We start from the raw sequence: 9,730 nt of genomic DNA, 5'->3' as shown, positions 1-9,730 counted from the left end.
GGGCCGGAGGAGCCCCGGGGCCTACGGAGCTTGAAGTGCTGGGAAAAGGAGCCAGCGAGCAGGTGACTCCCAGGCAGCTGGCTGGGGAGTGAGCTGGGCTGGTGTCAGAGGGGCTGGCAGAGGGGAGGGAAAAGCCCCTTGATCTGTGGCCTGTGGGGGGCAGAGGAACCACTTCAGGATGGTGTTTTGCCTCAGTTTCTGTTACGTGACCCTGAGGCAGGGGCCTGAACCAGCTGGTGACGTGGCATCACCCTCCGGGGTCGGGCAGAGCTCAGGAGCAGCGCCTGCCTGCCTGCTCGCCTGCCACCTTTGCTCAGCACTGCCCCCCTTGCTCTGGGGAGGGAGGGTGGTACCCAGTGCCCTGGGGGTGGGGGGCTGCTCAGACTGGAGGGTAATTTATCAGGGTGAGGAGTCTCCCTCCCCAGGGTACCTGGGAGCCAGCAGCCCCCCTGCTCCGATTCCTCAGCTAGGCTCTCAGCAGCCCTGCCTCCGAAGACAGGTCCCTAAGGTGCCCCCAGTAGGGCACGAGGGAGGCAGCACCTCCTACGGCCCCGCTCAGTGCAGGGGCAGCAAGGCCCAACTCCTGGGGACGTGTGCTGGGAAGCAGATGAGTGGGATTCCCTGGCCAGAGGAGCAGTGGGGGCGATGCAGAGACAGAGGCAGGCCAGCAGCTCCGAGAGTCCCAGGGGTGGGGTTGGTGAGGCGGGGCTGGGAGGGTCTATGCCAGGGAGTCCTGCAGTAGCTGGGGGGAGGTGGGACTTTGCCCTGTGGAGCTGGTTGAGACGGGGGGGGGGGGCACTTTGAGAGCTTTGCTCAGTGCAGTGCTGGGGGATGCATGTGGGCAGGGAAGGGCCCGAGGGAGGCTGAGGAGGCCCTGGGCTGGGGGGTGCAGCCCATGAGCGCCGCATGCGAGGCCTGGATGGGCTCTGGCAAAGTGGTGCCAGGCAGCTGGGTTCCTGTCTGCTGGGGGTGGCCACGAGCCAGCATGTTGGGCAGGCCCAGGCCAGGCTTCGCCTTAGCCCACGCCTGAAACCCGCCCACCCACCTCTCGGCACAGGGCTCCCCAGCAGCCCCCTCCGGCAGCTGCCGGGCTGGGGACGCCTGTGATGCGTGCAGGCCGCCATAGTGCCGGGGAGGGGTTCCCTGCAGCTGAGGGGCCAGGAATCTCCCTGACTCGTTAAGCATTTTTAATGAGCCCAGCCTGGCCCAGATGAGGCCGTCTCCTCGGTGCAGCCTCCCGGAACTGTCCCCGATTGGGCTCTGCGCCTCGCTCATCAAAATGCTAATTTGTTTGATTCCCCCGGTGCCCATCGGAGCGCCCCTCCCCCACCCCCTCTACGGCACAGGGAGAGTTCGAGACCGTCAAAGCCCCGGCCCCTCGAGCACCTGAAGCCCACTGAGTCCAGCCTGGCCCCTCTCCTGGAAGAGCCGGGCAGCGCGCTGACGCTGACCTGCGGAGGTGGGAGTTGGTGGAACTGGCTGCAGATTGCTGGGGTCGGGCCCAGGGAGATGAACTGTGTGAGGCTGGAGCTGGGGCTGAAGGACGGCCCCAAGGAGGAGAAGGACGCTGCCCACGAGGGGCACGGGCTAAGCTGGGTGAAGGGCGAGGGCTGGAATAGCTGTGGGAGCAGCAGGTTGCGGCTCAGACAGATCAGTAGAGCTGTGTGCATGGGGAGCCCAGGCCTGGGATAGGGGGCTGTGGGTCAGGACTGAGGGGCATTGGCAGAGTTGGGGGAGCCCAGGGCTGAGATAGGGGGCTGTGGGTCAGCACTGAGGGGCATTGGCAGAGCTGGGGGGAGCCCAGGGCTGGGAAAGGGGGCTGTGGGTCAGGACTGAGGGGCATTGGCAGAGCTGGGGGGAGCCCAGGGCTGAGATAGGGGGCTGTGGGTCAGGACTGAGGGGCATTGGCAGAGCTGGGGGGAGCCCAGGGCTGGGATAGGGGGCTGTGGGTCAGGACTGAGGGGCATTGGCAGAGTTGGGGGAGCCCAGGGCTGGGATAGGGGGCTGTGGGTCAGCACTGAGGGGCATTGGTAGAGCTGGGGGGAGCCCAGGGCTGGGAAAGGGGGCTGTGGGTCAGGACTGAGGGGCATTGGCAGGGCTGGGATAGGGGGCTGTGGGTCAGGACTGAGGGGCATTGGCAGAGCTGGGGGGAGCCCAGGGCTGGGATAGGGGGCTGTGGGTCAGGACTGAGGGGCATTGGCAGAGCTGGGGGGAGCCCAGGGCTGGGATAGGGGGCTGTGGGTCAGGACTGAGGGGCATTGGCAGAGCACATGTGGAGTGTGTGTGCCCATTTACACACGGTATAGGATGTACCTGCCCACTGCGTGTTCACGCACACTAAGTGTACACACAGGCCTTGAATCTTCAGCAATGTGCATGTCTGGAGTTTACACACTTGGGCGTGCACCTCCTTGTGTCGGGTGTGTGTAGTGCACACACAAGTATACACCCCTCCCCCCAGAGACTGCCCTGACACATGGGGCCAATCCTGTGCCAGGACACCGCCTCTGAAATCCCAGCTTGCACCAGGCCTGAATTTGGCCCATAACGTGTCAGTCCATACCCCTGTGCGCACACGGCATACATGGGCTACCTGCCTGCAGTACACACCCGCGGTAAAGCATGCAGTGCACGCACACGTCTGCACGCCGGGTGTGCACCGTGCACACGGATGGGCTCCCATGTAGCTCACTCACAAGCATGCACGTGAGTCCCACGCCGCGTCCCGGCCTCTCTCGCGCCTCACCTCGCGGGCTGCTCCCTTTGTGCCGGCCAGGCCGAGGTGATGGAGGGAACATTAATCTTATTTGTCATAACCAGTCCCCTGGGGGGGTGCGGGGAGGGGGAGCAGCAGGCGGGCCAGCCAGCTGATTGGCTGAGGGACTGGACCCCCTTTATCTCAGCCCTGCAGTGTGGGAACCTAATTCTCTGGGAAAGTTTGGGAGGTGAAGCTGAGGCTGCGGCTCCATTATGCAAATGGCACGGCTGATCCTTGTCTGCCGTCCCACTGGCACCCCCCTTCCCAGCGCGGGAACAAAGCCTGGGGCCGGGAGCCCCCGTCCCACCGCTGCCTCTCGCTCCTCCGGGCCCCTTCCGGAGAACCCCCTGGCAAACCCGCCTCCCCCGCCTGCAGCCGCGTCCACTGCTTTGCTCCTGGCCAGGGCTGGGCCTGGCAGGTGCTTGGCCGGGCGGCAGGGGGGAGTTTGGAGCTGGGTTTGGGTCACAGTGTCCAGAGCAGTTTCACGTCCCCCCTCAGGTCGGGTCCGGTTGCTGACACAAGCAGGGCGCCCCCGCCCAGCCCTTCTGCCAGCCCCAAACCTTTGGATTTGAAATGGAGCTGGGGTCCTGCCACTGCCCAGGCTCCTCCCCCTCATCTGCCGGGGAGCGAGGAGGGCGGTGACCCCACCTGTCTCCACGTGTCAGCCGCCTTGCTTACAGCCTGGAGTGACCCCCTTGGCCATTTGATCTTCACCCAGCCCTATCTCTGGGGCTCTGGTGACCCAGGGCCAGGGGGCAGGGGGGGCAGGATGCTCCCCCACATTGGCAGGCTCCTCCTGGAGCTGTGTCTGAACCCCAGGACTGTGCGTGTGCCAGGAGCCCAATTCCCCTGTTGGGGTCAACCTGCTGCCCTCACCCCCAGGGCGGAGCCCCCCACCCCGGCGGGCTGTGCTTCCGGCTCTGAGTGAAGAGAGCCCACCATGGCCATGGCCACCCTCTGACCAGGTGTCTCTGTTACCGGCAGCAGCCTCCAGCTGCTTTACCCTTCGCTGGGACCTCTCACCCCTGGCCAGGACGACCCTGTCTGGCCGTCACCCTGCCCTGCCTGGGTCTGCCCACGCTCAGCTGGGGGCTCAGCCACCCCAGGACCCAGCTCTGCCCCTGCTCCCTAGTAACGGCAGGCCAGGAGCTGGCTGCCTCGGTCACAGCGTCAGAGCCCGTGGGACTCACATCTCCTCTGCGGAGCTGGGTGGGGCTGTTCCTCTGCCCCCTCAGGTCCAGGCATCTGGTTCCAGACAGGACGGTGTCCTCTGTGTGACAGGTCAGGGGGACCTTCCCTCTCTCTGCAGTCACTCACCCCTGCACCCCCAGTCTTCTGGCTGCTGTGGATCAAACCCTAGGGCTGGTGCAGAACCAGGGGCTGGATTTTGTCTTAGGGTGACACAGATATTCCCCCAAAGGACGTCAGAGCTGCTATCCTGGAGAACCCCAACCACCAGCTACCCCAACCTCTCCTGGGCCTGCCCAGGGGTCTCAGCCATAGGGAGGGTGAATGGCTCCATGTTTGGGGCCTTCACCCAGGTCACACACAGGGTCTGCCAAGGGGTCTCCCTGTCCCAGAGTCTCTCCAGCCCAGGGCTGTCTCCCCCTTCCACTCCCATTGGGGTCAGATGTGCCTGAGCCAGGAGAATCCCCAATAAATCATCCCAGCCAGGGCTTTGTCAAGCCTGACCTTAAAAACTTCTAAGGAAGGAGATTCTACCACCTCCCTAGGTAACGCATTCCAGTGTTTCACCACCCTCCTAGTGAAAAAGTTTTTCCTAATATCCAACCTAAACCTCCCCCACTGCAACTTGAGACCATTACTCTTTGTCCTGTCCTCTTCTACCACTGAGAATAGTCTAGAACCATCCTCTCTGGAACCACCTCTCAGGTAGTTGAAAGCAGCTATCAAATCCCCCCTCATTCTTCTCTTCCGCAGACTAAACAATCCCAGCTCCCTCAGCCTCTCCTCAAAAGTCATGTATTCCAGACCCCTAATCATTTTTGTTGCCCTTCGCTGGACTCTCTCAATTTATCCACATCCTTCTTGTAGTGTGGGGCCCAAAACTGGACACAGTACTCCAGATGAGGCCTCACCAATGTCGAATAGAGGGGGACGATCACGTCCCTCGATCTGCTCGCTATGCCCCTACTTATACATCCCAAAATGCCATTGGCCTTCTTGGCAACAAGGGCACACTGTTGACTCATATCCAGCTTCTCGTCCACTGTCACCCCTAGGTCCTTTTCCGCAGAACTGCTGCCGAGCCATTCGGTCCCTAGTCTGTAGCGGTGCATTGGGTTCTTCCGTCCTAAGTGCAGGACCCTGCACTTATCCTTATTGAACCTCATCAGATTTCTTTTGGCCCAATCCTCCAATTTGTCTAGGTCCCTCTGTATCCTATCCCTGCCCTCCAGCGTATCTACCACTCCTCCCAGTTTAGTATCATCCGCAAATCTGCTGAGAGTGCAATCCACACCATCCTCCAGATCATTTATGAAGATATTGAACAAAACCAGCCCCAGGACCGACCCCTGGTGCACTCCACTTGACACCGGCTGCCAACTAGACATGGAGCCATTGATCACTACCCGTTGAGCCCGACAATCTAGCCAGCTTTCTACCCACCTTATAGTGCATTCATCCAGCCCATACTTCCTTAACTTGCTGACAAGAATACTGTGGGAGACCGTGTCAAAAGCTTTGCTAAAGTCAAGAAACAATACATCCACTGCTTTCCCTTCATCACCACTCATGTGTCCCCATGGAGCTGGCTGTGTGGCTGCTTCCCTCCAAACGATCAGTCACACGGTTCACTCTCGCAGCCTGAGCTACGGGCTGCCTCCCTGGTGGGATGGAGAATGATGCAGCCGCTCTGCCCTGAGCAAGCCTTGGCCACTTTACCCACATAGGCCCTGTTTTCCTACCGCTATTACAGCTTAGGTCTCAGGTCCCTTGGTGGAGATTTGCCCACATCAGCCGTGACCCTGGTTTGGGTTTACCCAAGTCCCTTTCCCAGGAGCCATGCTTGGGCCAGACCCCTCTGGGCTGCTTTTCATACCTGGACCTACAGTCCACAAACTCGTCTGCCAACCGGCCCGCACTGTGCGACTGCCAGCCCACTAGCCATGTTTGACGCTCATGGGGACAGATCTCAGCCTTGTTCCAATCCAGCCAGGATACAAACCCTCCAGCATAGCGACCCCTGCTAGCTCCCCTTCCCCCTTGGCAGAGAGATTCTCCTGTCAGGGTGGTGGCTTCCATGCAGGTCACACCCTGGGCCTTTTGTGCACCCCGATACGTTGTCCTGTGAGCCTCAGGTGTCAATGGAAATGGAAGCAGCAGAGCCTGTTTGATGTGTCATGGTCCCCAGGCTCCACTCCGTCCATCTGGCCGTGCGCCTCCAGGGCTTGGGGACCGAGTAAGGGGATGAGGCAATGGAGCCGGTCCGCAGGGTCAGCCTGGTTCAAATCACAAGCCTTCTCACAGGCAGGGATCTATAGAACCCACCCCCCTTAAACTGGGGCAACAATTTGGTATCTAGGCTCCCTGCAGAATGGGCCTCCCAGGGACTTTCCCCACTTGCCCCTCGGTGGGTTCTCTTGCCCCTCGGCTCCTCCAGCTCCTGCTTTCACGGCTTCTCATGGCCTGCTAGCTGCCGTGCTCTTGGCTCCAGCTTCCACCGCTTCCAATCTATCGATGGGGAGCCGGAGTGTAACGACCCCGTGCTGGACGGGGAACCGGGTCTTGAGGGCACCCTGCTGCTGCTTCTGCCACACTCGGGCCCTCGCGGAGCCCTGCGTTTGTCTGGAACCTGCTTCTTGGCTCGATCGTCCTTCTCCAGCTGTGCAATCAGCTGCACCTTGTTCCGCTTCCCAGGGCTTAGCCCCGTCTCCCTGTGCAGGTTTGCGATGTCCTTCTCAGGGAGGTGGTTACACGCCATTTTCTGGCTGTTTCCTTTGAATCCCTTTGCTTTACTGCTGCACGTTGCAAAATGCTTCTTGTGAATTCTGCACCCCACCGCTGCCACCACCTGTCACAGAGCCGCAGGACTGGTGCTATGCCCCAGTTTTGCACCAGTCTCTGGGAGGACCCCTCCAGCATGCCAGGCCCACGGGGGGGCGGGAGGGGGCTCACTCTTCCTCCAGGGTAAGCCACACAGCTTCACCACCTCCTTGAACTGGACCTCTGGGCCTGCAGCCCCCCCTGTTTCCCACAGTGAGCTCCATTCGGTGAGTCCCACTGAGACAGACCCTGAGGGAGACCTGTGCACCTCCTCTGCCAGCATCTGCAGGGCCCCTCAGCCAGTGCTGTCAATGCAGAAGGGTTTGTGAGCGGACAGGCACACAGCCCAGGAAGACCCTGGTTTGCCCAGGGAAATGAAGGCTAAAGCACAGTCCATTCTGGGTAGCCAGAGCCCAGCCAAGCTGTAGTAACCCCCATTGTTCTAATTCTGCCTGTCCCTCTGTCTGATCTCCTTCATCAGACTCCCAGGTGTGGGTCCCCCTGTGTACTTCCTGCAGCCAACCTTTAATGTCCACTTCCCCTGCTGGGGGTGGGGCAGTCCATATCTCTCTGGGTCATTGGTTGCTAGTTGTCCATCTGCCATTGTCTTCCCAAGAGCTCCATGGATATGGGGCCTAAGGGCTCACACAGCTAGACCCCATCCACATCTGTGTCTGAGCCTTCCCTGAGAGCCAGCAGGCCCCACTGGGCAAGAATGCAGCATCTAGGGGAAACTGAGGCACGCATAGGCTTCATAAAAATATTACAAAAAATTCCCAGTTCACCTCAGGTGCCCTCCAGCCAGGGCCCCCAAGAGAGCTATGGGGCTGGGGAAGTTTGGGTTGGGTGGTGAGCAGGTCAGGCAGGCGATAATGCGTCCTCACAGATCCCGCATAGCAGAAGGATCCGTGATACTGGGGTGTGGGGGCGGGGGCAGCAGGTTCAGGAAGGAGGCCAAGCCTGGGAGCAAAGTGTTGGTGGAAAATCACCGGGGCAGCTTGTATTCCTGGGGTGCCACCTGCCTGTGACACCAGCTGTTGTGTATCAAGACTCTTCGTCCCAGTCAGGGCATTTCCAGGGCAAGCCACTGTCACGGGGTCCCCGGGCGATGCTCTGGAACTGCTCCCCATGAAGCCAGTCAGGACTCTGGGGAAGTCTCTCTGGGAGCAGACTGTCTTCAGGACACACAGCTCACACAGCTTCCACCTTCCTGGGTCTGACCTCGGAGCATTCAGCATCCTCTGCCCCTCCATGCGCTTCCCCCAGCGAGTCCGCCTAGGCAGGGTCCTGGGGAAGCCAGAGGGTCCTGCCCCACAACTCCACAGTCAGACGGGACTCTCAGCCAGCCAGGAAAACAGAAAGTTTATTAGACGACAGGAACATGGTCTAAAACAGAGCTTGTAGGTGCAGAGAACCGGACCCCTCAGCTGGGTCTATTTTTGGGGGCAGGGAGCCAGAGAACCCCGTCTGCACTTCACTCCTTGTCCCTAGCCAGCCCCAAACTGAAACTCCCTCCAGCCCCTCCTCCTCTGGGCTTTGTTCCTTTCCCCGGGCCAGGAGGGCACCTGATTCCTTTGTTCTCCCACCCTCTGGCTCTCACCTTGCAGGGGGGAAGGGCCAGGCCATCAGTTGCCAGGAAACAGGGTGTTGGCCATTCTCTGTGTCCAGACCCCTGCACACACCTGCCCTCTAGGGCTCTGCAATGACCATACACACTTACCCCACCACCTAGATACTTAAGAACTGCCTAGGGGAAACTGAGGCACCCCCACATTATTCAGAGGAAACATTAAGAACAGTTTCGCTTCATCACACATGGGTCAATCAGGCCCTTACCCAGCCAGTGCCTGGCAGGCAGAAATAGACCTTTGTTCGCCCTGGGGTTTGTGGGAGGGTGCAGGACGTGAGGGAGCTCTGGGCGCAGCCAGCGGTAGATGCATTTGGTTTGCTCCCTGCAAATTTGTCTTGTCTCACGGCTCCTCAGGCTCAGTGTTGCCCCTCGGAGGAACCTCTTCAGTGCACCAGACCCTCCAGGGATCCCCCTCTTCCTTCAGGGGTGGCCACGTGGAGTCACCGCTTCCGAGACCAAGCCTCTGGGCACCAGCTCTCCTGCTTCACACCATGAGCTCTGTCCAGCTGAGCCAGATGCCTGCTCAGAGGCTCGTCCGCTCCACAGGGACCAACGCACCCCAGGGGTTATTCGTTCCCCCTGGTTTTTGGGTTCTCCACTGATATGGGTCAGTTCTAGCAGATTCCAGCCAGTTCCTTAATGAGTCATTTCTTGCGCCCTAGGCAGCCAGGTGACACACACACCTCATGTCTCCTGTTCTGCCCCAAGAGGAGACTGAACCCTTTTGCCCTCATGGAATAGCAATGCCAAGTACAGGGGGAAACTGAGGCACACATGGGCTTCATTAAATGTTACAAAGAATTCCCACTTTGTCACGTCCTGGAAACAAGGTCACTTGAGGCAGCGAGTGAGGAAAACAGAGCGAGGAGGGAGTCAGCTCCAGGCCATGGCTCAGGCCAGCCATAGATGGGGTCCAGCACCCCCCTTCAAACACCACCAGGCAAAGCTGATGGAAATCAGCAGCTGAGGGGGGTGAGCCATTTAAGGAAAACAAGAGCTGTTCTTAGAGGGGAGGGAACTGCAAATGCACCAAAATGAGGGAGGCGAGGGGACAGGGCACCTGGCGTGGACGAGGTTAATGTACTGGGGACCTGGCTTCAAATCCGGATCTTAGCGGGATGCTGACAATGTGGAATTGTCATGGACCAGCCCAGACGGATGGAGGGGGGTTCTCAGCCTTGTCCCAAGGGACAGGCGCTCCTTCGCAGAGCTGTAATACCAGCTACAGCAATTGACAATCTGCCCCTGGACCAGCCCCAGCACTGGAGCATCAGGGAGTGCTCCTGGTTAACAGAGGGGCAGCAGCCAGGCTGCGGGTGCGTCTGTGCAACCCA

This window comes from Lepidochelys olivacea (assembly GCF_965140295.1).
Source record: "Lepidochelys olivacea isolate rLepOli2 genome assembly, chromosome: 2".
Lineage (NCBI taxonomy): Eukaryota > Metazoa > Chordata > Testudines > Cheloniidae > Lepidochelys > Lepidochelys olivacea.
This window is presented reverse-complemented; position numbering follows the sequence as displayed.